The sequence below is a fragment of the Symphalangus syndactylus genome, chromosome 10 (assembly GCF_028878055.3).
Source record: "Symphalangus syndactylus isolate Jambi chromosome 10, NHGRI_mSymSyn1-v2.1_pri, whole genome shotgun sequence".
NCBI classification, from domain to species: domain Eukaryota; kingdom Metazoa; phylum Chordata; class Mammalia; order Primates; family Hylobatidae; genus Symphalangus; species Symphalangus syndactylus.
Genome location: NC_072432.2, coordinates 106,347,130 through 106,374,144, shown reverse-complemented (window position 1 = coordinate 106,374,144; position 27,015 = coordinate 106,347,130). Strand labels below are relative to the sequence as shown.

At 39.3% G+C, this 27,015-nt stretch overlaps 2 non-coding genes and 1 pseudogene across 2 annotated transcripts; all 3 read right to left on the bottom strand.

Moving 5' to 3' along the window:
* Positions 1-5,160: 5,160 nt before the first annotated feature.
* TRNAC-GCA (transfer RNA cysteine (anticodon GCA)) lies at positions 5,161-5,232 on the bottom strand. Its single transcript has one exon. It is a non-coding gene; the product is annotated as a tRNA-Cys (tRNA).
* A 2,620-nt stretch (positions 5,233-7,852) lies between these two features.
* On the bottom strand, positions 7,853-7,924 carry TRNAC-GCA (transfer RNA cysteine (anticodon GCA)). Its single transcript has one exon. It is a non-coding gene; the product is annotated as a tRNA-Cys (tRNA).
* Positions 7,925-20,713: 12,789 nt separating this feature from the next.
* LOC134731567 (large ribosomal subunit protein uL30-like) lies at positions 20,714-23,718 on the bottom strand (annotated as a pseudogene).
* Positions 23,719-27,015: the final 3,297 nt, after the last annotated feature.

Below are 27,015 nucleotides of genomic sequence, written 5' to 3'. Positions count from 1 at the left end.
CTTCTTCATTTCAAGGTTGAATCTTTCAAAAAATTGCTTAGAAAAACAAATATAAGTTGCTTTTTAAATATGAGATACCTAATTCTTGTCTCATAATAAATTACCATAGTTTCTAAATAATTTGAAATACATTTGTTTATACAGTCACATGCCACATAACAAAGTTTCCATCAACAACAGATTGCATATAATGTCAGTGGTCCCATACGATTATAATGGAATGAAAAATTCCTATTGCCTAGTGAAGTCATAGCCATCATACCATTGTAGGGCAATGTATTACTTACACATGTGTGGGGATACTGCGATAAACAAACCTACTTTACTGCCAGTTAAGTAAAAGTATAGCACATACAATTATGTACAGTCCATAATACTTGATAATGACAAAGCACTATGTTACTGTTGCATGTATTAACTATACATTAACTGTATTACTTTTTATTGTTATTTTATTTATTTATTTATTTTTATTTATTTATTTTTTTTGAGACGGAGTCTCGCTCTGTCGCCCAGGCTGGAGTGCAGTGGCGCGATCTCGGCTCACTGCAAGCTCTGCCCCCCGGGTTCACGCCATTCTCCTGCCTCAGCCTCCCGAGTAGCTGGGACCACAGGCACCCACCACCACACCCGGCTAATTTTTTTTGTATTTTTAGTAGAGACGGGGTTTCACCGTGTTAGCCAGGATGGTCTTGATCTCCTGACCTCGTGATCCACCCACCTCGGCCTCCCAAAGTGCTGGGATTGCAGGTGTGAGCCACCGCGCCCGGCGTTTTTATTGTTATTTTAGAGTGTACTCTTACTTATTAAAAAAAAAAAAAAAAAAAAAAGTTGACTGTAAAATAGCCTCAGGCAGGTCCTTTAGGAGGAAGTCCAGAAGAAGGCATTGTTATCACAGGAGATGACAGCTCCGTGCATGTTATTGCTCCTGAAGACTTTCCAGTGGGACAAGATGTGGAGGCAGAAAACAGTGATATTGACAATCCTGACCCTGTGTAGGCCTAGGCTAATGTGTGTGTTTGTATCTTAGTATCCAAAAAGTTTAAAATGTAAAAAAACAAACAAATTGACCCTGTGTGGTGGCTCACACCTGTAATCCCAGCACTTTGCGAGGCCACGGCAGAAGGATCCCTTGAGCCCAGTTCAAGACCAGCCTAGGCAATATAGTGAGACTCAGTCTCTATTTCTTTAAAATAAAAAAAATAAAAATTTAAAAATTGTAAAAATTTTTAAAAGCTTATAGGATAAGGATATAAAGAAAGAAAATATTTTTCTACATCTGTACAATGTATTTGTGTTTTAAGCTAAGTATTATTACACAAGAGCCAAAAAGTTTTAAAAAAATTTTTAAAGTTTACAAAGTAAAAAAGTTACAGTAGCTAAAGTTAATTTATTATTGAAAAAAATAAATTGTTAAAAATAAGTTTACTGTAGCCTAAGTATACAGTGTTTATAAAGTCTACGGTAGTGTGCAGTAATGGCATGGGCCTTCATATTCACTTACCACTCACTGGGTGACTTACCCAGAACAACTTCCAGTTCTGCAAGCTCCGTTCATGGTAAGTGCCCTATACAACGGTAGTATTTTAGTCTTTTATATGGCATTTTTACTCTGTCTTTCCTATCTTAGGTATGCTTAGATACACAAATACTTACCACTGTGTTATAATTGCCTACGGTGTTCAGTACAGTAACATGCTGTACAGGCTTGTAACCTAGGAGCAATAGGCTATCCCATAGAACCTAGGTGTGTAGTAGGTTTGTGTAAGCACATTGCTATGATGTTTGCACAATGAATAAGTCACCTAATGACACATTTCTTAGAACCTAGCCTTGCCATTAAGTGATGCATGACTGTATATCTTGTGAAAGAAAAACAAAATCTCAGGGACTCCAAACTCACTATGCCAAAGGGAAAAGTTAAGCTTGGGAACTGAGTCATGCAAAACTCTCTCCCATTTTGTTTCTAAATAGATAGCTCCAAAGACAGAAGTTCACATACCACCCTAGGAGGCCTCCCTTACAATTTGCTCAGAAGGAAATTCCTTGTGGGTCCTAAGATCTTTACCTTAAAACAGTGTTCTATGGAATTTCACCCAGACAATATAAATCAATGTTGTCCTGTATTTTCACAGGTACAGGACAAAGATAGGACTAGAAGTCATCCCTCTGCTCACCTGAGACAAATGCATATTTGACTGCTTCCTTTGTCTTTACTTCATCTTATGTAAAAATTCATATTCACGGAGCAAGAGATGAATGCATAGTTGACTATTTCTCTACCCCCTCTTTTCACATGTAAAATGTGAATTCAGTGAACCCTGCACAAAGCCTCAGAGGAGTGCAACCACTCTTACTTACTCTCTTTCCCTTTTTCTGTCCTCCTTCCCCTACTGCCTGCTCTTTCCCCTTTAAATATTGAAGTCCCTAAATACTCTTTGAAAACAGCACAGATCACAGATGTTGCTGTGATTTTGTGTTCCTTTTGCCCAGGCACATCCTCAACCTTGGTGAAATAAACCTCTAAATTGATTGAGACTCACCTCAGTCATTTTCTATCCTCAGCAATTTTCAAGTATACAATACATTTTTAATAACTATAACCACGATGTTGTACAATAGACCTCTTGAATTTTTCCTCCAGTCTAGGTGAAATTTTGTATCCTTTGACCAACATCTCCACAACCTACCCCACCAAACTACTCTCAGCTTCTAGACACACACACTTTCTTTTTTATTTTTTAACTTAATTTGTTGTTGTTGTTGTTGTTTGAGACAGAATCTTAACTGTCGCCCAGGCTGGAGTGCAGTGGCATGATCTCAGCTCACTGCAACCTCTGCCTTGCCATGTTGGCCAGGCTGGTCTCAAACTCCTGAGCTCAAGTGATTGGCCCGCCTTGGCCTCCCAAAGTGCTGGGATTACAGGTGTGAGCCACCTCGCCCTGCCCTTAATTTTATTTTAAGTTCCAGGATACCTGTGCAGGACATGCAGGTTTCTTATATACGTAAATGTGTGCCATGGTTGTTTGCTGCAACTATCAACCCATCACCTGGGTATTAAGCCCCGTATGCATTAGCTATTTATCTTAATGCTCTTCCTCCCCCTCGCCCTGACAGGCCCCGTTGTGTGGTGTTCCCTTCCCTGCGTCCATGTGTTCTCATTGTTCAGCTCCCACTTATAAGTGAGAACATGCAGTGTTTGGTTTTCTGTTCTTGTGTTAGTTTACAGAGGAAAACGTCTTCCAGCTCCCTCCATTCCCTGCAAAGGACATGATCTCATTCCTTTTTATGACTGCATAGTATTCCATGGTGTATATGTACCACATTTTCTTTATCCTGTCTATCACTGATGGGCATTTGGGTTGATTCCATATCTTTGCTATTGTGAATAGTGCTATAATGAGTATACCTGTAAACATATACACTTTCAATACTAAGTCATAACACTCAAATGGAAGACCAGATTTCACTATGGTCTACTCTTACTGCAGACCCTTTTCTTGGTCTGGGATCCACTAAAACCTGACAGGGTTATTGTTACCTGGTAAATATACCAGAGAAGCACATCAAAATACATTGCCCCCAAAATCCAAAGTGGCCCACCAAGCAATGGGCCTTGTTCTGTGTGGTGAGCAGTGTAAGGTATAGCTACATCTTTCACTTTAGAAGGCATATGCTGATATGCCCCAGATGCTGGACTCCTAAAAGTTTTTTCTGTTTGTTTGTTTTTTGTTTTATTTGAGACGGAGTCTTGCTCTTGTCTCCCTGGCTGGAGTGCGGTGGCATGATCTCAGCTCACTGCAACCTCCGCCTCCCTGGTTCAAGCAATTCTCCTGCCTCAGCCTCCTGAGTAGCTGTAGTTACAGGCGCCAGCCACCGCACTTGGCTAATTTTTGTACTTTTAGTAGAGACGGGGTTTCACCATGTTGGCCAGGCTGGTCTCGAACTCCTGACCTCAGGTGATCTGCCTGCCTAGGCCTCCCACAGTGCTGGGATTAGAGGCGTGAGCCACCACACCCGGCCCTAAAAGTTTTACCAGTGTAGCAGAACCTTAAATCGTTGCAGTCTTATCTTCCACCGCTGATATGATATGAAAAAAATGGCACATTATCCTTGTGACAGGTTTTCTAAATATTCACAACCCCAGTCTAATCATGACAAATCCAAAGTGAGGACATTCTCCAAAATATTTAACCAGGATTTTTCATAAATGTCAAGGTTAAAAGAAAAATGACAAAAACAAGAAAAGACTGAGAAACTGTCACAGTCTGAAGAAGACTGAGAAACTGTCACAGTCTGAAGAAGACTGAGACATTACAAAGATAGCAACTAAATGCAACATGGTATCCTGGATTGAATCCTGGAGCAGAAAAAAAAAATAGCAGAAAAAATAAACTGGAGAAATCTGAATAGTCTGTCATTTGGTTAACACTGTTGCACCATTGCATGCCTGAATCAGAATATCTCATGTAACCCATAAATATATACATCTAGTCTGTACTGACACAAAGTAAAAATAAAACTAAATAGTGTTGGACCAGCATTTATTTCTTTTTTATTATTACCTTTAATGGACATATAATAATTGTGATACAGTGTGATATCTTGATAAATGTATCCAGTGTATAATGATCATATTGGGGGTAATTAGCATATCCATCACCTCAAACATTTAATTTCATAGTTTTGATAAATATACCATGATTATGTAACATGTTAACATGTTGCAAGTTAGGTAAAGGGTATACAAAACCTCTCTATTGCTATCTTAACAATTCTTCTGTAAATCTAAAATTTACAGAATTTATAAACTCTTCCATGAAACCTAAAATAAACAAAAAAAACTTGAAGAAAGGGAGAGAAAAAGGTACCTGGTTAATAAGATTGAATATACAGGAAAGAAGAGATAAAGACACATGTAAGAAAGCACACGTGTGTGTGTATGTGTCAAGGTTTATGACTGGATTTGTGTGTGCATATTAGAGGCAGGGTAAGTTTATGTGAGATGGTAGCTCTGCTATAAGGGAACTAGTGAGCCAAGGCACTTGCATGAACCTGAGAGTAAGCATCTGCTTAAATTATGAGCCTTATGCACCTTGCTTGCCTTACGCTAGTCCAGGACTTTTAATGAAGCTGCCGAGAGGAGCAAAAGTATGTCACAGGGGGCACCTGGATTTGAACCAGGGACCTCTTGATCTGCAGTCAAATGCTCTACCACTGAGCTATACCCCCTTGACACCAATAGCCTTCAAAAAAACATTTATTCCATTTTTATGACCTGCAAAACACCTCATAAATACCTTTAGTGTCTAAGATTCCTTTTGAATTTAAACTCATCCCCAGTTTCCTCCTAGCTGTACCATCTTTTGTTTTTCCCAGAGCATTTATACTCATTCTTTTCCCAGCACCTGAAGCTCAATGCTGTATCCTCAGTCTAATATTCCAGCTTTAAAAAAATACACCACCAGCTGCCCATAGATCTCTGGGCACATCAATGAATGTTTTGAGCATTAGGGGCTACCAACAAGTATTGGACATGGAGGGGATCTGAACTGGGTATCCACAAATTGACTTCAGATGTTCGTGTTCAATTCTGAAATTATAGGCAAACATGTATTTGCACATATTGTATATTGTGCATATTTTTATCAGATTTTCAATAGGGGTCCTCATCCAGGACCAACTATCTCACTTCAGTGTAAAAAAAAAAAAAAAAAAAACACCAAAAAGAAAAACAAAGCACCCTGAATGTTCCAAAGCCCAAAAGTCAATTTTGAACACCTCTGATTCCTATTCCTTTGAGTTCCAATCTGAGAACTCAATCTCATGCATCTCCAAGATTGAGCAAAAGGTCAAGGAAATTTTTGTCATTGCAACAAATTTTCCCTGATGAGGTCTGTCAGCTGCCATGGGGCCAGGAAACAAGCCAGAGCTCCAGCTCACAAGCTGTCTGAGGGCCCCAGACACCCACTCCCAGCACCAGCCCAATCTGATGCCCAACAGGAGCCTCAGATTTCAAATCCAGTATACCCAAACCTAAGCTTATCATCTTCTTGTCCAAACCTGCCTCTCCATCTATTTTGCTTTGTTGTAATAATAATAGCTCACATATGTTGGACATGTTCAATACGCCAGGCATGGTACTAAAAGTTCTACCGACAACCTCCATGTAATCGTTACAAAAATCCTATAAAATAGGCATGAGTAGTAGTATACAGGATGGAAACTGAGTCACAGATTGATTGGAATATCTAGCCCTAGGTCACACAGCTAGCAGGTGGTAGGGCCAGGATTCCAGCACAGGCTCAGACTGTGTGAAGAGCCCACCTGCTTAAGCAGCTGAGCAGTCTCCTTCCTGTCTTGGTTGGAGATGCCACCATCCTGTACTCAGTCATCTAGACCAAAACACTTAAGGCAACTCTAGGCTCCTCCCACCCTCTCCTCTCCAGTTCCAGTGAATCAGTAGATGCTATTGATTTTATGTTTGACATTGCTCAAATCCATCTCCACCCCTGCACTGTCAGTGCCACCACCTCCTAAATACCCTCCCAGCCTCCACCCCCACATCCACCCTGTACTGCTTCCAGAGCAGCCTGTTGGAAAACTAAGTCCATCTAGATCACTGCCCTTTAAATGCCTTCACAATAAACTTCAAGTCTCTTAGCACAACATGCAGTTCTTCTCATCTGATTTTTACCTGCCTCCTCAGCTTCAGCATTATCTTTTGACACTCCCCATATCACATTTTGTGCTCCAGCTGCCTCCATCTGCATCTACCTGGCTTCAGCCTCTGCTGCACTGTTTCCTCTGCCTGGAATTGCAACCACCCCTCTCCACAACCCCACCTCCATTCCACCCTCCATCTGTAAGATATTATTCATCTTTGAAACCCTGATTGGCCATCAGCTCCTCCAGACGCTCACCTTCACCTCCCTTCCTCTGAACAGATGTAATCGCCGCCTCTTCTGCGTTACTGCACCTATCACAGCTAGGTACAGCTCATAGACTCTATTTTCTTGTTCTATATGCCTACACCCTGAATGACGGCAGGGGCTAATGTCTTATTCACCTCTGGGCTTACACTTTGCATGGTTCTGGTGCATAGTAGGTGCCCAGTGTATGTTGTTCAGACTGATCTAAAAACAGAGCATTGCCTGTATTGTGGGTGGGAGTTATACCTGACTTCTGGCTCCATGCCTGGGTCCTAAATGAAGTTACCAACTGTGGGGGTACTTGGCTGTAGGAAATGAACAGGGGATGGAAGGTAATAGAAATCCTTAAGCTTTAAAGTGGAAAAATGCAGTTCCTTAAACTTCAGACCAGTTCTTGTTCACCTCCCTGAAAATGTTCTGTGGATAAAACTCTATTCCTTCGCTTTCCCCAGGGCAATGCAAAGTATGGGCACAGTCACTAAGTCCCTGGTTTTCCTTGTGGCCAACAGGTTCTAAAACTCTATGGGCAATCACAGGACTGTGGGAACATTCCCTAGTAGGAGTTTGTCACAAAGATTTTAACATTAGGAGAGCAGTATGTATAGTATACTTAAGTCAGTGAGAGTGTGTGCTCTGGGTTCAAATCCTGAATCTGCCCTTTATAGCTTTTTGACCTTGAGTGAATTACTAAGTATCTCCAAGTCTCAGCCTCCTCATGTAAAATGGAAATACAAGCAAACAAGTATGTATCTTGTAAAACTGTGGTCAGAAATAGAGGAGAACCAATGTAAAGGGCCTAGACTGGCATGCACTAAGAATGCAAGCAAGGGACATTAGTTATTATTCAATCACCCATGAGCCATAGAAGATAAGAAGTCAAAGTCAATCCATGTTTTTCTGAAACAAAAACACAAAAGCATAGGGGGCACCTGGATTTGAACCAGGGACCTCTTGATCTGCAGTCAAATGCTCTGCCCCTGAGCTATACCCCCACACTGGTAAGCTTGCTTTTATAGTCTATCTCTCTCTCTCTCTCTCAACATGCTGGTTCTAAAAACCTCCAGTGACTCAGGGGAGCTATAATTAGAATGTTGTCTGAAGGAAGTCTGGGCATTACAAGCTTTAGAAGAGGTTTATTATGAAAAAAGACAGGACTCCTGAAAACTAAGTTCTCAGGAGCCAAGAAACTCTTCTTAGACTGGCCAGTACCCAGAGCCTTATTCCTGTCCACCATATTTCACAGAAGGCAAACCTCAATTCCAAGTAAAAATAATCAGATTCTCCACAAATGGCAACATCAATATAATGTGGATGACTGGATTCCTGTCGAGCTTCTCTTAGCCAAGGCTCCTAGCAACTGAGATTCTTATTCCTCTTCATGACTTCACAGAATTGAGCTCATAACTAGCACTCTAGATATTTATTGCATTAAATTGACTCTGGAAAAATATATACATAAATAACAATTTGTGTGAGATAGCTTTTCCAAGCCACAACTGTAAGATGATTTTAGTCACACAAAAACAGATGGTCAGTGAGTTACACTCTTGTGTAACATAACTTGCCTGAAATTTGGAATATTGTCAACTTTGAAAGGTTATTTGATGAAGAGAAACAAGACTCTAGATGACAGTCTCGTAATCAACCAAGTAAATAATTTATCCTGGTCCAGCCACCAAAGATTCATTTTCAACTTCTAAACACAGCCACAATTACAGCAACCTATATTTCCTGACCTCATAAACATCTCCTCTCACCCTAATAAATTGTGCAGGTACTTCTTAAGTAAATCTTACATGTTTGAGCCTATTGAGAAGTCTCTCTTCTGCCAATTTCCTAGGCCACATACATTATTCAGGCATTTCCAAGGGATCCTACATTTGGGATGATCATTTTGTGTCAGAGTTTTGGTTGGTTGGGAGCATAGAAGAGGCTCCCCTACCTCAGGCTGGAACTGAGAGCTAAGAAAAGAATTACAATGCATGCTTTGCTCATTGTTCTTTTCTCATGCTGGCCATCAGTGGGAGCTGAGATTTTAACAGTAGCAGATGTACTCTGTGCTTCATATCAAAGAACTCCAGTGCTGGAAGGGTTTTAGAGATCATTATTTCAACCACTTCTTTTGTACACTAAGAAACACAGGTTGAGAGAAGCCAAAGAGCCTTGCTTAAAATCACAAGCATGTCAGTGGCAGGATATGGACTGGGGCCCGCTCTACTTTGAGCACATTAGAGGCGGGATCCTTTGGAAGCTCCCACTGCCTGGAACAATACAAGTGTTCAAAAAATGCTTGTGGGATAAATATCAGGCTGTAGTTATATACAGGGTGACCAACCATCCTGGTTTACTGGGGACTTACCCAGTTTTGGTACTAAATGTTCTACATCCCAGGAAAGCTTTCAGTTCCAGGAAATTCCTCAGAAAATTGGGTATTTTCTAAATGTTATCACTTACTTTTTCCATTGTCACAGTTTTTATCACTTCCACATACCTCCTATAGTAGTATTTACTTACTATTTGTCTTGAAATCAACTTACTGTTTTTTTACTTAGCCTCATTCTGACCAAAAATATCCTTGAAATCAAGCTAGTTGTATTTCTTTTTACTGTGCATCAAAATAAATAGACAACTACTAAAATATGTTAAAATCACATTTAACATGTTCCATTTACAACTTGCCATTCATGCTTCTAAACATTTTACAAATACTAATTCATTTAATCCTCAAGACAATCCAATGAGGGAGGAAATATTATCATCTTTACCTTACAAATGAGAAAACTGAGGCACAGTGAAGTTAAATAACTTGCCCAAGTTCACACAGCTAGCCAACTTGTCCATATGTCCCCAGAGTCATCCTGGAAACACCCAGTGGTAACCACAGTGTACTTATTAATTTAATATTTTAAGCTGACTGGGCCACAGGGTGTTCCAGATATTTGGTTAAACGTCATTCTGGGTGTCTGTGAAGGTATTTCTGGATGACATTAACATTTGAATTAGTAGACTGAGTAATGCAGATTGCCCTCCCTAATGTAGGTGGGCTTCCTCCAATCAAGTTGAGATCCAAATAGAGCAAAAGTGCTGAGTGAAAGGGGACTTCTCTTGCCTAACTGCATTGAGCTGGGACATCAGTCTTTTCCAGCCTCTGGACTTGAAATGAAACATCAGCTCTTCTTGGGTCTTGAGCATGCTGGCTTTCAGCCTGAAACTATACCATCAGCAATCCTGGGTCTCCAGCTTTCGAACTAGAGATCTTCGGATTTCTCAGCCTCTGTAATCATGTGAGCCAATTCCTCGTAATAAATCTCTTTCTATATGTATATGTGTGTATGTGTGTGTGCAAGCATATACATATATACATATACATGTATGTATGTGTGTGTGTGTGTGTGTGTGTATATCTGTGTGTGTGTGTGTGCATATTTGGTTCTTTTTCTCTAGAAAACCCTGACTAATATACACAGGATACTCTGGGAAGAATAGTCAGGCCTGCACTAGTTTTGAGGATCCTGTCCATGTTTGTCGAGATTGTTTAAACCCCTTAAGGCCCAGAACAGCACCTGCCACAAGATAGGAGCTGAACTGATCTGCTCTTATATTCCTAACCCTCTGCCATCATGAGATCACATATATTAGTTTGCTCTCAGTGCTCTCAAAACATAAGTAAAAGTAAAAGTTAATGCTTGTTTTAATTATAAGGTATATAAGCCAAACAATCTGGTCTGATTCCAAAGCCTAGCACTCAACGATTTTCATCAGAGCCACAAAAAAGGAGGGGATTACAAAACAAAACATCTTGCAGAGATCTCGGAAAAATTGTGGCAATTATTCAAAATATGTTCAACCACAGGGTTTTAGAAACTGAAACCTCTTAATATTTCTAGATTCCATAAAACTATTTAATAATGGAAACTAGAATTTAAGTTTTTCAAAGCTTCTGCACAGCAAAGGAGACAACTAAAACATGAAAAGGCAACTTACAGAATGGGATAAAATATTTCCAAACCACGTATCTGACAAGGGGTTAATATCCAAAATATGTAAGAATTCATACAATTTAATAGAAAAAAAACAAATAGTCCAATTAAAAACTGGGCAAAGGACATAAATAAACATTTTCTCAAAAATGACATACAAACAGTCATCAATTACACAAAAAAAGTTCTCAACATCATTAATCATCATAGAAATGCAAATCAAAATGAAATGTCACTTCACTATCATCAAAAAGACAAGAAATAACAAGTGTGAGCGAGGACATGACGAAAACCTCAGGTTCCTCAGGGAACTCTTGTGCACTGTTGGTGTTGGTGGAAATGAAAATTGGCATAACCATTATGGAAAAGAGTAGGGAAGTTCCTCAAAACATTAAAAATAGGAATAACATATCATGCAGCAGTCTCACTTATGCATATATATCCACAGGAAATGAAATCAGTACCTCAAAGAGATATCTGCACCCTCATGTTTATTGAAGCATTATTCACAATAGCAAAGATATGGAAACAACCTAAGTGTGCAGCAACAGATGAATGGCTAAAGAAAGTGTGTGTGTATATATATAATATATATACACATATATACTTGTGTATATATATACGTATATATGTATATATAAATATATATACACACATATGTGTATATATATGTATATATACACATATGTGTATATACTTATATATGCACATGTGTATATACTTATATATACACATATATGTATATATAAGTATATATATACACACATATAGGTGTATATATAAGTATATATGTATATATATACACATATGTGTATATATACTTATATATATACACATATGTGTATATATATATACTTATGTGTATATATATACTTACATACAAATATATACATATATACACACACATTTCCAATAAAATCCAAGTATATATATACGTGTATATATATACTTATATATACACATATATGTGTATATATATACTTATATATACACATATATGTGTATATATATACTTATATATATACACATATATGTGTATATATATACTTATATATATGTATACATATATACACACATATGTGTGTATATATAAGTATATATACACACATATGTGTGTATATATAAGTATATATACACACATATGTGTGTATATATAAGTATATATACACACATATGTGTGTATATATAAGTATATATACACACATATGTGTGTATATATAAGTATATATACACACATATGTGTGTATATATAAGTATATATACACACATATGTGTGTATATATAAGTATATATATACACATATGTGTGTATATATATAAGTATATATATACACATATATGTGTATATATATACTTATATATATACTTGGATTTTATTGGAAATGTGCGTGTATATATGTATATATTTGTATGTGTGTATACACACATACACATATATATACATATACATACTTATACACATATATACACACATATACACGCACACAATGGAATATTATTCAGCTATAAAAAAGAAGGAAATCTTGCCATTTGTGATAACATGGGTGCAACTTGAGGGCATCATGCTAAGTGAAAAAGTTGGACAGAGAAAGAGAAATACTATATGATCTCATTTATGTGAGGAATCCAAAAAAACAATCGAACTTATAGATGTGGAGTCGGATGGTGGTTGCTGGGTGCTTAGTGGTGGGAGAAATAGGGTGATGTTGGTCAAATGGTTAAAAACTTTCCATTATAAGTTCTTTGGATCCAATGTACAGCATTGTGTCTATAGGTAATAATAAATGCTGTATTGTATGCTTGAAATCTGCTTAGAAAGTAAACCTTAAAGGTTCTCACCATTTTTAAAAATGGTAACTATGTAAGGTAATGGAAGTGTTAACTAACTTGATTTTAATAATCATTTCACAATGTATATGTATATGAAATTATAACATTATATATCTTAAATATACACAATTTTATTTGTCAATTATACCTCAATGAAGCCAGGAAAAAAAATTAAAATTCTTAGTAATCAGAAGGATTTTCCCCTTATATCAAGATATTGCTCTCAATTGATTTTTTTTCACTTTTTAATCCAAAGTTTACTCAACTGTGAAATGCGGATGTTACAATTTGAAGATACTAAATTATTTCTAATCCTGACAATTAATGACTCACAAATTCAGATGTTACCTTCTCATGGAGGACAAAGTCAGAAAGTACAAGGATGGCCAAATAATGGCAGAACAAAATGATTAAACTGTGTGAGAGTTTTCAAATACAATCCCACATTAAAAAGAAAATATGTTCTTACCATGGCCACAAGATTCACCCTCAACCTTACTACCTTAATTTTTCCCCATATTATTTTGCACAAAATATTTGTTCTTATAAATGCCTATGTCCTATGAAAAGATGATCAACACCCCTAATTATAAGTAAAGGCAAATCGAAACCACAATGAGACATCACCTTACACCCGTTAAAATAACCACTATCAAAAGAACAAAATAACAAAGGTTGTTGAGGATGTGGAGAAATTGAAACTCTTGTGTACTGTTGGTGAGAATGTGCAGTTATTATGGAAGATAACATGGAGGTTTCTCAAAAAATTAAAAATTAAATTACTATATGATCCAACAATTCCACTTCTAGGTATTATCCAAAGGAATATAAAGCAGGATCTTGAGAGGTAGTTGCATATCTATATTCATTGCAGCATTATTCACAGAGCCAAGAGGTGGAAGCCACCCAAATGTTCATCAACAGATTAATGAATAAAGAAAATGTGGAGTATATACACAATGGAATATTACTCAGCCTTTAAAAATAAGGAAATTCTGTCCAATGCCTCATCATGGGTGAAACTCCAGTTATGCCAAGTGAAATAAGCCAGTTGCAGAAGGATAAATATTGTGGGAGTCTAACCATATGAAGTACCTTAAGTAGTCAAAACCATAGAAACAGAAGGTAGAAATGTGGTTGCCAAGGGCTAGGAGAGGCAAAAATTAGTGTTTAGTTGGTATAGAGTTTCAGTTTTGCAAGATAAAAAGTTCTAGAACTGTGTTGCACAATGACGTGAATGTACTTAATGCTATTGAACTACACACTTAAAAATGGCTAATATGGTAAATTTAATGCTATATAATGTTTTACCACAATAAAGAAAAACCTATGGTCTAATATTAGAAAGAATTTGTGTAATGAAGTAAAGCATCTCAAGAAAGCAACTGCATGCCTATTGTGGAAATGGCAAGCACAGGCACATGTTATCTCACTTGAGGGTAAGCTACTCTGCAACCTCTAACTTAGTGAACAGATTGCGCCTGATTCACAGGCCGAGACAAATTCTTCCTTTTACTCAATAGCAAACTCAAATGCCTCCCTCTGCCTGCAACAGGGCATACCACCACCTGGCATTCTTTATTTCCCAGATAGTCATGGTGTCCTTTAGCCCTTTTCATCATTCACTTAACATCAAAACAAAATGCAGCTAATAATGTTAGTCTATTTTTCTGGTCTTAGAGAAGTAGCATCTGGATTTAGGCCCTGTGCCCAGATTTCCCACTCTGTTGGCACTGTAGTCTAGGGAAGTCTTTCAAGTTTTTGTTAAGCCTTCAGCCAGGTGAGAGGTACATGTTAGTTTTATTTTATTTTTTTTAAAGGAAAAAAAAAAGAACGTCCCAGTCAAAGGGCACCAAACTAAATTGTCACGGGAAAATTGGCCAAATGATATATTTAGTCAATGCTTTGCAGTTTACTTCTCAAAAGCCTTTGGGGGCTTTTATATATGCTTTATATATATGCTTTATATGCGCTCTATTATAGCCTGGAGGTCATACAATGTGCTATGTTTTACTCTAAAATTCACTCTCAAACTCATTCTCTCTCTCTCTTCTCTCTTCCCCTTCCTCTTTCTTTCTCTCTCTCAACTTGATCCAGATTTTCCCAGGGTTCAAGTTACTTTCTAAACGAAACAAAAGCCCTTTTACTAGGTACATTCAAGCTGCTCAGATTACTTTGTTCTAGTCCAGCAGTTACAATTTCAGGTAGAGATGTGCCTTGTTTTATGAGAAAGATTTGTTCCTGTGTGACCACTGTATCAGTGAGATCAGTGTGTCCCTCCATGAATGCTTCTGCTAATTTGTTTCATGAAATATCTTTTTTTCTCACATACTCTCCCTCTCTAAGCTTTCCTAAGAATTAAAACAATAGCAAGCTAAACGAAACAAAAGCCCTTTTACTAGGTACATTCAAGCTGCTCAGATTACTTTGTTCTAGTCCAGCAGTTACAATTTCAGGTAGAGATGTGCCTTGTTTTATGAGAAAGATTTGTTCCTGTGTGACCACTGTATCAGTGAGATCAGTGTGTCCCTCCATGAATGCTTCTGCTAATTTGTTTCATGAAATATCTTTTTTTCTCACATACTCTCCCTCTCTAAGCTTTCCTAAGAATTAAAACAATAGCAAGCTTACCAACCCTTTGGCTAGTGCACTGAATATAAGATTATTGGGAGAATAAGGAGAATAATTTAATTCATGGATGTGGTGGCTTGTATGAAATCAACTTAGCTAAGCTGGAAATACATCTCCTGGAATTCCCATCTCTGCATGGTTGTCTATCAGAGTTGCCCACAAGAAAATGTGCAGATGTGAAGGTGGAAGTGAAACAGCAGCATGTTTACAATGAGATGGGGGTGTAGAAGCAGGTGCTGTTGCATTCTGCCCATAGTCACTGATCTTGTGGCTCACTTTGTCCATCAGGGCAACTGCAGGCCAATAGTTCTCCACCTCCTACTGGATATTCTCTTTAGCTTCTCTGAATCCTGGGCCAAGTTTGTGAACAGCTTTGGGGTGAAATGTGTCAGCCATTCTGCAAATCCCAACATTGTTGGAGTTGGAGGGTTTGGAGGCATTGAGAGACTGATGTGGGTTCCAATTTATCCTTTCTCTCCCCCACTTCATATTGATCTTCCTTTCCAGGCGGCTGGCCTTGCTGACTTCAGGCCCAGCACTAGACACAGGAGCAACAGACTTACCTATACTATCACCAAGGTCCCACAATTGCGTGAGATCTCATCCCTATAATAAATATTTTATATCACTTATATGGTTCTGCTTCTCTGATTGAATTCTAATTCCTTGGAAATAAGTCAGAAAATGATACGCAAGACTGAAATTCTTTGATTTGACCAAATCCTACTTGTAATGGCTTTCACTTCACTGAATGGCTGAAGAGGAGAGTAGTGGCATCCAGACTTGACTTCTCACCTTCTCTGGAGCCTCACTGTGAGCAGGGACCGGAGGACAACTTCTGGCCTCCCTCAGGGGTCTCTCTTCACAATCTTACCCTTAACCCTGTCTCTACTCTACTCCTTCTGTCTCCCTGTATTCACCACTGTCCAGCCATGAGCCTGCTGGTTCATGCGTGTTTCGAGCCACTTCATATCTAAAATCAGATCTGTGTACATCAAACTATATTTTTTTATTGCAAACATATAGTTTTTTCCTTTCTCATTAAATTATTAATTAACAGTGACTCTGAAAACTTCAGCTCTAAGAATTGCTCCTTTATGGGCTGGGCACGGTGGCTCACACCTGTAATACCAGCACTTTGGAAGGCCGAAGTGGGCAGATCACCTGAGGTCAGGAGTTCAAGACCAGCCTGGCCAACATGGAGAAACACAATCTCTAGTAAAAATACAAAATTAGCCAGGTGTGGTGACACATGCCTATAGTCCCAGCTACTTGGGAGGCTGAGGCAAGAGAATTGCTTGAACCCAGGAGGCGGAGATTGCGGTGAGCCAAGATTGCGCCATTGCGCTCCAGCCCGGGTAACAAGAGTGAAACTCTGTCTCAAAAAAAAAAAAAAGAATTGCTCCTTTATGGTATAGAGGAAAGAACATTGGGCTATGATGTCAACTTCAACTCTGATCAACCAGTCTGACCTTTGGGCAAGCCCCTGAATCTCTCTGGATCCTCCAGCCTTCAGCTACAGAGAGAAGAAGCTGGAGTTGATGATCTCTAAAGACTCCTCCAACTTCAAACATTCCATTCTGAATAAATGAGATGCTTTATCTTTAAAGAAGTTAGAAGTAAATATTTCCAGAAGCAAATAGTTATATTCTTATGCATGTTCAAAGACATACCAAACACAGACACAGCTGTATGAAAGTATGTTCTGGAATGAAGCTTAGAGCACATTTAATATTCAATCATTGTTACTAAATTAACCCTAAGTCTTAGCACACTTATTTATATAGTTTTTGATCCTTTATTTTTGTTTTGATAATCTTTTTTAGATGTATACTACCTTAATCCCATTTGGAAGTAAGCAAAATATATATCATAAAGAAATAATTAAAATATTCTAGCAGCTCTGAAGGAAAACTACCTCAATTTAAAACTCCTTCATGATATCACCTAGGAACAGCAAATTAATGTATTATATTAATGTTGCTGAAAGCAATTCGGCTCTCAAAGGGCCCTGATTTACTTCTAGGAAGTGAATTTGGCTTGAGAAAAAAAAAAAACTAAGCATATTTTTTGTCAACTTGACCACGCTCCCATGGACTGAAATAGTTTTAATCTTTTCCTTATAGGAAAACTCCCTTATTTATCTGGGTCCTCTACCCTACCTGAGCTAAAGAATACCTAAGCCCAGTCCCTCATTTTGTGTAAGGGGCCTGAGACATTAATGTCTGTCTACTCCCTACTATAAGAACCAGGTCCGTATGTTTCATTATCACCAGTCTCTATGCCCAGGGACTGCCAGATCCCTGCTCCAGAACCAAACCCAGGGTCCAGAGCTCTGCTCCCTATGAATAAGTGAGCCAGGTACTAGCTTCCTCACTTCTCAAATCTCCTAGCATTACCTATGGGTCCATTTCTCAAGGGCAAGGAAGAGTAACTCAGAGCCTAGAGGGCAGAGACCAGAGCCATGGGAGATCATTCTCAGATCATAAGTATAATAGCAAACTAAGCCCTAATAAAGGAATTAGCCACATGTGCCTTGGGGATTTCAGAATTGCTGTGAACCAATGGCTGCTGTGTGCCTCCTATTTTCTCGCTTTCTGAATGGGAGTAGCTACTGCAGTTATCCTATTCCTGTTCCACCACTGTAGGACAGATCATCAGTCTCTTTAATTTACAGGTTTTCAGATTGAGAAGGGTGGTACTCAAGAAGATGGACTTGAGGTACCACACTGCAGGAGCCTCAATTGCATGTGGACCTTGAGTCTGAGCCTGATTTAATAATGGAATGAGATTTTTCTAGAGTCTTTGGTGGAGTGAATATATTTTGCATGTGGGAGGAAAGTAAAGAATTGTGGTCATAGGACAGATTGTGTTTTAACATATGGCCCCAAATTTCTTTAACGTTTTTCTCATTGAAAATAATGTCCATGTCTCCTCCATTTGATTCTGGCCAGCGGCTTAGGACTTCTACACCAACAGGCTATGGCAAAAGTAATGCTGTGTGACTTTGGAGGCTAGGTCTGAAAAGGACATGCAGCTTCTACCTCCTTCTCCTGGGATCCTAGCTCTTGGATCCCAGCCACCATGCCATGAGGAAGTCCAAGCTGCCACAAGGAAAAGCTGAACACCTGAGGCTGATGTCCCACTATCACCAGTCTCTATGTAGGTATTTGGGCCAACAGCCCCAACTAAGGTCCAACAAGATGTGTGAGTGAACAAGTCTTTAGATCTTTCCAGCCCTAGCTGGAACTATCTGCCTGTATTTCCCATCATTGCTGTACCTGTTGGGGCATTCTCCCATCTCATGCCTCAACCAGGATGAGAGATTGCAGTGCCCTTGGGTCCTGTTCCTTTTCTGTCTTGCTGACTATCCCTCACCACCATCAAACATACTAGGCTACACCCAAACCCTGTCCTTCCTCTCACCTGCTTTGATTTGCTATGATAAACTGCACTGCTTTATAGCTGAATCTCAAAATAGTACAAACACAGTGATGCATAACATGCCTATAATTAGGCAGTAAATAAGGAGAATGAAGTCATAGTCTAATACTTGACACTTGGCAATATAATCTGTTGAGATGAGCCTGAGACATCTGATTTTTTTTTTTTGGCACCTAAATCTAAGCAAATTGCACTATGTCTCCATCTCCACATTGGTATAGTACAAGGACCAATGATCAACAGATGACAAGCTTTTACAAATCTCCAGCTTCACTTGGTAGAACCCCAAGCCAGATATAATTGCCTCAGACCCCTTTGTAGGCAATCCAGGATTCCCTATCAGGAGGGGAGTGCAGCCAGCAACAACTTCCTGGTCAGTAGCTACCACTACTCCTACACACTCAGTCTCCTTTGGACCTGAGATCTCAAGCCTTCAAAGAAGTGAGATGTTCTCCTTCTCCTAAAATGCCATCTGGCACACAGCCCCTAAGCCTCTGCTCTCTACTTCCTTCTGCCAGACAATGCCATCAACACTCTTCTTACTGAAAGACCATGTGTTACACAGTGCTGCAATAATCCTCAAGATACTGAAAGTAATGCCAAGTGAAAGACCAAGTGGGTGGGTGGAGGGCTAATGGGCTGGATGAAATAGCCACTTGATTGCTGATTCATACAAGATGTGGCAGCAACTCCTTTTCTGGCTGGAGATCTTGGATGTCACATCTTAGAATCAGGTGGCAAAGCATCTGTGAAGGGCAATGTGGCATCCCAGACAGTGGGTGGTGAGATCAGGAAGAAAAAATGGAAATCAACAGATGGTGGATCCTACAGCTGAGAACTGATTCTTCAATTTGACATGGTTGGCATAAACATTTTAAATGGAGCTTGGTAAAGATCAGGTTATTTTACCATTGACCAAGCTCTTGGCTTCTAAAAGGTCCTAAATTTTTATTTCCTTTGCTTTCACGAACATTTATTTGCTTTCCAGGGACTTCAGGGGAAAAGGTTAAGAAATGGAGGTAGGAAAGAGCGAGGGGTTGGCAGATCAAACACAGGACTTAAAAGTCCTAGATCTAAACCTTGAAATCCCCAGATATTTTATGTTATAAAAAGATGTCCCACTTTCAGAATCCAGTTCTGTAAATAGTTTTCAGAAGTCGGGGGACTTGCAAAGATTTAATTTGCCTGAGAAAAATTTTCATTGGCATTTTCTATATTTCCTAGCGCCACCCTCTATGATTTTCAATCCCTAAACATCTAAATTAATGTGGACATCTGCTTCTAGCAAATATAGTCAGAGCTGCCCTGCCACTGCCAATTTCAATCATAAAACCATAGGAATAAAAGGAAGAAGAAGTTAAACAGAACAACTCAGCCCAGCTTCCCGGAACTGGGGCCTTTTGTAACTTGCTCCCCTCCTCCTACCCCATATCCTGCCCCCTCTCACCATGTCCCAATCTAATGTTGTAATTCAACTGCCAAATATGCATAATAGGAAACATAAACCACAATCCTATTTGTTCTGTAATCATTCAAACATCAGCAAGTTTTTGTCAGGACAGAAAATGAAAACTATGTGAATAAATACTGCATTCAAAGAACCTGTACACCCCCAGCCATTTAAGCCACAAACTTATAATAAGGAGAATCTCACACTTTCTGGAAAGGGTGGCACTTTTCTCCTGGCCTGATGGTCATTATATCTCCCTGACTTGGCTCCAGCTCCAGGCCAGCACTGTCCAGTGGAAATGGAATGTGGACTATGAATGCAAGCCACCTATGCCATTTTAAATTTCCTAGTAGCCACAGTCAAAGAGGAAAAAGAAACAGACTACATTAATCTTAATAATACTTTTTGGTTTTCTGTTTTTTTCAATTTGAGAGCAGGTACTGTTTATTAACTGGCAAGATTAGAAAAAATAATTGTGGTAGGCACGTTTATTCTTCTAATAAGCCTGTTGATCTGGTCTTCCCTGTTGTCAGCATCTCCACCTTTTACAAAATTGGTGGTCTTTTTCTTCATTCCAACTTGTCAAGAGGATAATTTGAAGGGCCACAGGAAGTTATTTGCTTCTTTAAGTGTTTTCCAACAGTATAGATCTCATGAATCACATCCTCCATGCAGATGAGGCTATATTTACCAAAAGATCGAGCAATCAAAGTATTATCTGTTGGAGCAAGTAGCTGCTTATTCATTTTGCTATAACCACATTTGTAGATTAGTTTATTTACTGACTTCAGACTTGGGTATGCCCATGCAATACATGGTTCTACAAACCTCAGCATGTTATTGAAGCCCTGCTGAGCTTCACAAAGTTTCTATTGAAGATTTGATGAAGGCAAAGAAGTTGCAACACCTTTCAGACCTTCGGGCTCACCCAATTGATAACCTCCGATCCTGATGACAAATGCCAATTTGGGTTCTGCAGGTACATAGAAGTTGCCAGCTTTTCTTGCCATCCTCAATATTCAAATTTCAGTTCTGTATATCTGCATATATTCCTTGTGATAGTGCTTTGCTTTGTCATAGATAAGCTTCCTCCTTGCCTTTCGAAGCATCCTTTGGGCAAACTTATATCTCAGGTGCTTAATCTTCAGCTCTGTGAAATTCCATCACTTTTTCTTAAGGTTTTTGGCACAGCAGGAACCTTCTTCTTCTCTTTGACACCCTCCATGGTTCCAGCCGGAAAAGAGAGTTAACAATGCTTTTTAACCCAGTACATCCAAAATCATTTCAGCATATAACCTATTTGTAAAAAAACATTGAGACATCTTATAGTCTCTTTCACACGAATTCTTCAAAACCCAGTATTTACACAATTCAGACTAGTCCCATTTTAGGTCCTCGATAGGTGGCCAGTGACTAGCTTAACAGATAGCACAGGTGTATGCAGATAAGCCTGTCCTTATTTATATGGCAAATTATGTTCCTTTCTAAAAGAAAATGCCCCTCCTGTGTTAGGCAACTGGAAATGGTAATTCCTTTTCCTTAAAGTAAGCTTACCAGATAAAACACAAAACACCTACTTAAATTTGAATTTCAGATAAATAACAAATTATTTTTAGTATGTCTATGTCCTAGTATTGCATGGAACATACTTATGCTATAAAAATTACTCAATGTTTATCTGAAATTCAAATTTAACTGGGCTTCTTGTATTTTTATTTGGTAAATCTAGCAACCTCACCTGAATTCAACTCAAGTAAGAAATGGAAGGGGAGGAATAAAATATGGCAGCTGCTGAAGGCAGCAGCAGATGATGATGCACCAGGAAGTCAGAGGCAGGCCTGCTGGGAGAGCCACTGTAAGAACCACCATCATTAAGGTTGAGTAATGGAAGCACCTGCCAGGAAGGCACACAGGCTGAGCAGCAGGTGTCACTGCCTCTCTGGAGCCTGTGCCTGTGTGCCTTGTTTTCTCTCTCTTTCCATGAATTTTACAAAGATATCTGCACATCCTGTAAGTATACACATTTTGCAAGACCTTGGTCTTAACATGGCATCTGCAGCTTTACAATTTGCTATGGATTTTCCATGCTAATAAAAATAAAATTTTTTAGGGGCCAGGCACGGTGGGAGGCCTCCCACCTTTGGGAGGCCGAAGTGGGCAGATCACGAGGTCAGGAGTTTGAGACCAGCCTGGCCAACATGGTCAAACCCCATCTCTACTAAAAAATTACAAAAATTAGCCAGGTGTGGTGGCACATGCCTGTAATCCCAGCTACTCAGAAGGCTGAAGCAGGCAAATTGCTTGAACCCAGGAGGCAGAGGTTGCAGTGAGCCGAGATGGCACCACTGCACTCCAGCCTGGGTGACAGAGCGAGACTCCTTCTCAAAAAAAAAAAAAAAAAAAAAAAAAAAGGAAAGGAAAGGAAAAATCATATATATTAATAAGAGCTCATGCCATGGGTGAAGAGATAGAAGTACTGAGTTTTTTCTATGCACTAGGTATTCTTTTGTGTGCTCCAAGTGAGAGGGGGGAGGCATGCCCAAAACATTTTCCTCAAATTCCTAAAAATTCCAAAACAGTAACTTAGTTAGAGCTAAGGGGCATAAGGATTACAGAACTTTTGAGAAAATGTTTTCTTCAGATTGCTAATGCTCTTGGCTAAGATCCAGACAGTCTGATGCAGTAGGTCAGGGGTGGGGCCTGAGAATTTGCAATTCTAACAGTTTCCCAGGTGATGCTAATACTGCCGGTCCAGGAAATACACTTTGAAAACCGCTGTTTTAGGTTATGAGAGTGTTTCCATGTGGATATAAATAGCACTTGTTGAGGCTTTTTGTTTTGTTCTATAGTTAGAGTTTCCTCAAACTGAAAACTCAGAGAAGATAAACTGCTTCAGCAGTGATCCTGTGGGCCAGTGGCCTCTGTTATTGCTGTTGATCATGCAGGTGAAGGATGCGGGTTTTCACATCATGAGTCAGACGGCTTATCTGCAACACTGCAGGCTGGAGAAAGAAGTGACTCAAAGGCGATCCTTTGAGAACAGGTATCCCAAGTTAGACTCTTCCCACTTCCTGGTCACCTCTTTCCCATCCACCCTCCATTCATTGTGCTTCCTTCTCATCAGCCCTGAATTTCTCCAGTCTATCCATCTGCCTCAGCCTCCAGCCAATCCTATGCTGGATCATGGGAGGGTGACCCTAGCCAAACCTCAAGGCTACCATCACCCAGAAAGTTTTTCGTCTAGCCAGCTCAGTGGTAGTTAGGAGACCCACTTGGTAGCAAGGTCTTTGGGTCCCCAGAATGACTATGTAGTTACTTTCCTGTCCAGGAGGAGAGAGCTCAGACATATTGGTCCCAGGCAAATAAGGAAGATGGAACTCTGTATCAGGGCAATAACAATAAGCCGCCATGAGATTTTCAGCATTTACAAAAGGCACTCTTCTGTTTAACATTTTCCGACTCAGTACCTTATCTCTAGGCACCTTCCATCAGCCTTCCTTTCCAGCAGGCTTCTGGGAAGGCACGTTGTTCTCCTCCCTCTTTTATGGATTTCCTTCCTTAGAGTTCTCTCCAAGATTTCTCTTTCCCCAGGCCCCCCTTGCCCATGCCATCCATCCAATAAGGACCAAACACTACCCATTTAAGGACTTTATGACTAAATTAGAGTTATAAAGAATGCCCAGATGAAACATAAGGAAGCCCTAGAGGTTCAAAACACCTTACCACATTCTCCTAGACTTTGTCTCTCTTCTACTCCAAGAAGCCCAGTTACCCTTTCTCCTCTCTTTTATCCCCAAGGATACAGAACATCAACCACATCAGCCATCTTATGACCTGCGTGCTGAGAGGAGCTTTTCTTCCATGAAGATCCCTTGATGCAGAGCCCTTCATTTTGGTAAGAAAGAAAGTTTAGGGCAGATCAATAATGGTGACCTAGGAGGATATTGAGCTTCCCCTTTATCTCGAGTGAGAAACATTCCTCAGAGGAACTTAAAAAGGATCTTTGAGAACTAATGGAGAGGCAGCATGCTGGCTACAACAAAGACCTGATTTTCACTAAGTGTCTGCTTAGAATTTCACCCAGAGATGTGGCTAGACAAACCCTAGCCTTGTCCCCAATTTATAGAAATAAATAAATTATTGTCAATAAACCTATGTTGCAAATTAAATAAATCTTAAAGTGCAAGCAATTATTTCCCTCTTAATGGGGTCAGCTCATTTCCACATGTAATAGCCAATGTCTGGAATCCATTTACCATTTGCTTTAGATGAAAATTTCTCTGGAAATCAAAACTAATATTCACTTTGTATATTCCTTCTCTTCTTGTCCTGACTTCTTTCTTTCCCATTTCCTTGTTCTAATAAACTAGTATTTCTCCAACTGTGGTCAGTGGGGCCACTTTCATAAGAAATACCTGGGATGGTGTTTAAAAATGCAAATTATTGGCCTCATCCCAAACATACTCAAGTGGAGTGGGGACTTGCCCAGAAAATCTCTTCTAACAAGCTCCTTAGGTAATTCTTATGTTCACTAAAATTTGAGAGTCACTGCAATAAGTACTGTTTATATTTACCCTACAAGTGTTTTAAAGGCACCAATGTCCCTAGAAGCCAGGGGTTTGACAAAACTACCCCCACTCTGGAGCTCCAGTTACTCTGCTGGTTTAATTATGGCAAAAAGCACAAATGTTATTCTAGATGGGACTCAACACCGATCTGGAAATGATAAACTATAAAAAATTAAATCCAATGTATAGAAGCAATGGATAATGCCAGCTGGGTGGAAATTCAGTAGTAATATGGGCCTCATCTTCGGTAGCAGCCTGTGTGCTTACAGATTGACCTAGAACATAAGGCACTTTTTAATGTATAAGTCTATTTGTTCCCATGCAAATAAATTCATTACATATTTATGGGAGAAAAGCTTACAATATATCATGTGCAATATAATCCTGATGTGTATGTTGTATGTGTGTGTGGTAGCCACTAACTACATAGTGTATCTGTATATGTGTTACACATGGTACGTGTGCGAATATGTACTGTCTATACACAATCAGTGAACAAGATACAGAGGATGGTAGAGAATGTAACCAAAAAGTAGCAGTCAATATGTCCATATAGTAAAATAACAAGTAGTTTATTCCCAAATTCTATAATAAATGCAATCAAATAAGAAATTTTCTTGAAAAGCATAGAGCGAATAAGAAAAATTGTTATTTTTAAATGTCAGTGTATTCAAATCTGTTCGTTATCAAATATATCTTGTAGGTTACCACCTTATCTGACAGCTCTCAAATTCTCAGATTTAGGTACTAGTGTTTTGTTTGTCTGGCGTGATTTGGTTTGATTTGTAGAATTCACTCATATCTATCTGCCACGTACAGCTAAAAGTTGTTTGCCTTGGCCAGTATAAGGATTTATGCTCAGTTTTCTCCTAAACAGCTTTTGGTCAATAATCGTTTGCCTAATGATGTCAGTAAAGCCATGGATTGGGTGCATTTCCTCTTTACACAACTGCTCAGGAATATTGCATTTTATTTAGGATGATCTGAAACCATGGTTCTCAAACCTTTTTAAATTCAAGGACAAGACAAACTCTCCATAGACACCTGCCTCATCTGTCTCTGCTCATCACTTTTAGAAACCGGACACTTGGCATTGCTTTCAGGTAGACACCAATAAGGTAAAAAGTTTTAAGAAACCATGTATCAAATTGCATTATTATTTTATCCACCAAACCAAAACATAGATACTGTCATAATGCTAAATGCGATAGAGAGCTGCCTAAGATGGCCAGCTCAATTAATCTTGGGCATCACCCACACACCACTGAAAATTCTGATACTCTGCAGAGGGCCTGTGTTACAGGAGGGATGGATGGTAAGACCAGATACAGCCTATGCTGTAAATTGAGATCTAATGCAAATAAAAACAGACCTTTTAATTTTTTTTTTTTTTTTTTTTTTTTTTTTTTGAGATGGAGTCTCGCTCTGTCGCCCAGGCTGGAGTGCAGTGGCGCAATCTCGGCTCACTGCAAGCTCCGCCCCCGGGTTCACGCCATTCTCCTACCTCAGCCTCTCCGAGTAGCTGGGACTACAGGCGCCCGCCACCATGCCCGGCTAATTTTTTTTGTGTGTGTATTTTTAGTAGAGACGGGGTTTCACCGTGGTCTCAATCTCCTGACCTCGTGATCCACCCGCCTCGGCCTCCCAAAGTGCTGGGATTACAAGCGTAAGCCACCGCGCCCGACCAACCTTTGAATTTTAAATTAGATATAAAGTTGTTTCACCATATGAGCAATCCTAAGGCAATTAGAAACTGAGGCTGCCTGGTTGGATGGTTGAACTCGCAGAATAAAATAACCTCGACAAACTAGAGCTCTGAATGAGACAATTCTGGACATCTGGATTGCGCTGCCAGCTCCTCCACTGATTGGCTGTTTGCTTTGGGCAAGCTAGTCTGTGTCTGCGCCTTCGCTTCCTTAGCGAAAATGTAGCCATTACTGCCTAACTTTCAGATTTGTTGTGAATATCAAATGAGTGTACGTGAAAGTAGAAATACAAGTTATTATGTTCAATGTTTATATTTCTTCGTTCATTCTCACAGAATTTGGGAAGGGAGGACAATTGAATAGGTATGCTCTGTCAGCCATCTTGAACAGGCAGATTCATTGTTAATATTATTATCGACAGGTAAGAAAAAATTTTGTGAAAAATGAGAGCTACCTATTCAGGCTTTTCCTAAGA